Below are 4,767 nucleotides of genomic sequence, written 5' to 3' on the forward strand. Positions count from 1 at the left end.
GAACTGATGAGTAGATTTAATCTGTTGGTTTTTGGTTTTTTTTTTTTTTTTTTTTTTTTTTGGTAGTTTGTTGCTTTGTTGCTTTAGGTATTTATAGTTATAGGTAGCCAAAAATGCTGACTATTATTACCAGTTTCTACAGTCACTTGATTCCATGTTAGAAATTCACTTTGCAGCCATCATGTGTTTCATCAAATCTGAGATCTTCATGGAATTCCATGTACAAAGGTTCCTTTTTTCTTTGTGATGTAGAAATAATCTGGACAGTGGGTTTATAAGGGGTAGAAAGACAAAAGATATGCAGTTTAGTACATCTGCAGATGTTAATACATATATAGAGTGATTAATTGGATTATGGGAGTGTAAAAAACTCAGAGCTGTAATAACATAAACACACAAGACTCCTGAGTCAAGGATTGATTTATATCTTATTTGAGAAAAATAGGACGTTAGTGAAAAGTAGACAGAAGAGGCATACTGATAGAGCATTTAGAAATTATGGAAAAATAATGTTTTAAAGGCACATATTTATTATTATTATTATTATTATTTTTAAATGGACACTTGGTAGAATAAAAGTATCACTGATTTAATTGAAGCATACCTAAAACTGATTGCTGTAGGGAAAATATTTGTGGTTATCTAACAAACACTGGAGACTGGAAACAAGTTTTGTTTTCAACAATTCCAAAGAAAAGGCAGTTTTAACAGCTTACACAAGAAAATTTCTGCATCCTATCGAGCAGTAGAGGGAGATTCCTCCACTAATACTCAGCCCTACAGTTTAATGCTATGACAACATTAGTTTATTCATAGAACCATAGAATGGCTTGGGTTGAAAGGGAACTCAAGTTTCATCAAGCACCAACTCCCTTGCCACAGGCAGGGACACCAACCTCCAGATGTAAAATCAGACCAGGCTGGCTGCCCAGGGCCCCATCCAGTTTAGCCTTGAAAATCTCTGGGGATGGGGCATCCACAAGCTCTCTGGGCAGTATTATTGTACTAGCTTATCAGATTTTAGCTGCTCTGCTGGGATGTTTAGATTTCATCTTTGGTAAGAATATTAAGACATAAAAAAGAAACAAAGAGTTAGATGTCTGTCAAAGCAGGTCAAATATATGCATCTGTATTTAAGGTTGGAGTGTAAGTAAGAAAGCATGGGAAATTAGTTCAGATTGGAAAGTTAAAAAGCTTTCATTGATGTGTAGTCACTATAGGATACGTAAGGTTCTTCTCATATGGTGATTCACTAAAAAGAGGTTGAGTTACCCTCATCTTTCAATGTACTGTGTCACTAAAAATGTCTTTTTCATGAAAGAAGGAGAGAAAGTAAAACAGTTCATTACATTCCAAAACTGCTGATCAGCAAACCACCTAAAAATATTTCCAGGACCAGTGCTTAAAGTGATGACACTGGATCTCCCAGGATAAGGAGAAAATGACCCATGTCTGAGAACTGTTTCCTCCCAAACAAAACATAAGTCTTGATTCTAGCATGACTGTTTTACTGGCAAATTCAAACTCTACTCTCAAATTCAAACAAATTTTATGTTGTATTGATTACCTGTGTTTTTAGAGTTCAGTTTAAGTACTGTGGATAGTCCTAATTTTCAAACAACAATATACAGTACTGCTATTCATATGTAACACAGCTTTTAATCACAAGAAGCTGCAACACTCAATTGTGCACTGAAATTCCTATAATTATTTTTTCTCAGTTCTTTTTATTGTCAAGAAAAATGAAGCCTGAACAAAACAAAGCAAACAAAAAACGTTAACCTTTCGTAACCATTCTGATTCACATTAAAGAAATACTTCATAGCTTTCCCTGCCCATACCTAAGACTTCTGAAATGATGGGGAAAAAAAGAGCGCAACAAGACAAAAATTAGTTTTCACAGGCTTCTAAGCTAGTGAATGTAACGAGATCTACAACGCTTACAACATCTTAGCTCTGGAGCAGTGGATCTTTAATAAAGAGAGCATTCTCCCCAGTTGCATAAAGTCAAAAAGATATTAAAGAAGGGTCACTTCAGAGTGATTCTGCTGGCTTTGAGTTTTAAAGGAAACTGTCTTGTCAATTGTTGCTTCTTTCCATAGATTTTACTCATTACGGTTGGTGTACATAGAATCATAGAATGGCCTGGGTTGAACTGGACCATAATGATCCTTTAACTTGAACCCCCCAGCTATGTGCAGGGTTGCTTACCATTAGAACAGGCTGCCCAGAGCCACAGGTATTCAGCTACTTTTTACTGGCTACTGAGTTTCCTCTGGTATAATATGTACCTTGTAAAAGACAGCACAATAAAACTCAACTATTATTTTGTCTTGATGAGAAAATGTAGTAAACTATTAATGTTATTAATTCTCTTTACAATTTACAAGTTTTTTTCCTGCATTTATATTAAAAGGATAATGCATACACTAAAAATTATGAATAAATTAACAACTTAGATTAGCGTGGTTAAAAATAAAACAGCAAGTTGTTACAAATTAATGATAACATATATGGTTTAAGTTCACAGATCAAATCTGATCCATGTCAGTAGTATTGGGAAGTCCTCACCAACTGATGGCCCTTTAGAGTTTCCATTACTGCTATATCCGCAGAACAGGCTGAACATCATCAGTTCTATCTGGTGGAAGCAACATCAGATGAACAGATATCAGTTTAGTTCTCACATGCATTGTCACTAGCATGAACTAGGATGAAATCTACATTTTACAAATTTTAACAAATCAATTCAAGACCAAAAATACATTGCTAGTGTTCAGGGCTATCACTAAAAGTACTCATTAACTTTGTAGGTTTCTCGAATTAGGCCTCTGTGAGACTTCCTGTTCATATGTATCATACACAGAGGTGCATGGTCCAGACCAATGGCAATTTACATGATTAAATCTTGTCTTATTCAACAAATAAATTAAGCAAATTCAAAGCTAAGAAATTTATGTTAGTTCATCCTGTACTTTTTTCAATTTTTTTTCTGAATAAGAACTTCCTTCTTTAAATTCAATCTTGAGAGAGAGATTCTACACTGAAAAATATCAGTATTTATCATTTCATTATAAATAGATGTGGCAACTGAACATCTTACTTTTACTGTACTATGAAATTCCACTTGTCAAATGTTCTTTACTTTAACTGATTACTCAAAGAAAAAATAAAACTTCCAATACAGAAGTATTTGTTCACCCTTTTGAGGTAACCTGAGGGTCCTCAGCTTAGGCCAAAGTTCATGATGTCTGTGAAAGCATGTTGAGATCAGATCACTATTTCAGCACAAGATACAGGTAGAGACACCAAGGCATGTAAAAGCTCTTCTTTTCTCCCTGGATACAGTGCCACATAAACAAATGCACAATCCAGCCTATAAATAAAAAAGCAGAAAGATAAGGTGTCTTTAAACAACATATACTTCAATGAATTTTGTGTCAGAACTCCCCAGGCTGTGTATTTGCATAATGTAGTATTAGTTATATTATCAGCCTCTTTTAATTATTTATTTTTCCCCCAGAGATCCAAAGCAATTCTTTCTCACAGCAACCCTTATTAAATGTACAGAGATTCACATATCTATCCTTTGAAGTGATTTCCTCATACAAATACTTTGTTTGTCTAAGACATGCGAGAAAAAACATAGCAAATAATTCCATATTATATATATGCCTATATTATATATTTATATATATCCCTTTCCACGTGTTTGCACTTCTTAAAAACATAAATGAGACATGCACTTTCCATTATGTGTATGTAAATTGTGGTTACTGTACTGCATTTTGAAAACTTACTGTGGTCCAAACATTCCCAGACTCTACATGGTCTTACACAAAGGCATCCTATTTCTTGTTTCACTGCTGTTCTCCTTTGAGAAGTTAAATGAGTATGGAAATCAGCATGTCTTTTTGAGAGATACCTCATGGTCATTTTTGAAGCCAAAAGTGAAGCACCTTTGCTGAATAGCTCTGAATAACTAATCTTCCTATTTCTCACAGGTGGATAAGAAAATTTTCTATCAGCTGTGAAAATCAGATGACTGCTGATTGCTTGCAGCTGCAATTATAGTTGAATGCACAAGCTTGCTGTGATCATTCAGAGACTGTCAGCATGTTCTTCAGTTCATCATGTTTGAGGGATTTTTCCCAGTTTGGGTCATCACTGTCTTGTATAGGACAAAACAAAAAACAAACAAATGACGTATGTATTTTTATTTTCTTTCCAATTTTTTGTACCTTCAGAACTCTTTGACGTTTCTTAAATTTATTAGGTGATAAAAATTTCACTTGAAGGTTTAACATAAATGTAGGGATAAAAAAGGAGTCTTAATAAATGTCATATTAGTAATCAGACCAAAAACAGCTCCAATATTTCTAGACAATTTGCAAAGGGTTAGTCAGTGAAAAAGGCATTTTATCAGAATTCTCTTATGCTTCCCATTCAATTGAATGAACTGTGAAAATGATGTGAATAGCTTATGGCCATCTAGATATCCAAGCTCAGCAGTCAATTTAAAATCCCTCCAGTACTGAGACTTCCTGAAAATATCAGTTGGGTATATGATGAACTCTTATCATTTCAGTAACATTCAGACTTAAAAGAACTTATAACCAATGTTCTACAACTTTCTCCTAACCACTTGCCTTTACTTAAGATTTTTGGATTTGAGGGTATTTATTTATTTATCTATTTATTTTTGTAATGAAAGATAAATTGCTCGTGTAATTGCCTGAGCTCAGAAGCTTTAAGACCTTGTGAATA

At 34.1% G+C, this 4,767-nt stretch overlaps 1 long non-coding RNA gene across 1 annotated transcript; it reads right to left on the reverse strand.

Moving 5' to 3' along the window:
* Positions 1-2,524: 2,524 nt before the first annotated feature.
* Positions 2,525-3,930, reverse strand: LOC140247816 (uncharacterized). The gene is made up of 3 exons (XR_011902776.1): positions 3,801-3,930; positions 3,202-3,376; positions 2,525-2,641 (listed from the first exon to the last, which is right to left on the reverse strand). It is a non-coding gene; the product is annotated as an uncharacterized lncRNA (long non-coding RNA).
* Between the last annotated feature and the right edge of the window lie 837 nt (positions 3,931-4,767).

The sequence above is a fragment of the Excalfactoria chinensis genome, chromosome 2, assembly GCF_039878825.1.
Source record: "Excalfactoria chinensis isolate bCotChi1 chromosome 2, bCotChi1.hap2, whole genome shotgun sequence".
NCBI classification, from domain to species: domain Eukaryota; kingdom Metazoa; phylum Chordata; class Aves; order Galliformes; family Phasianidae; genus Excalfactoria; species Excalfactoria chinensis.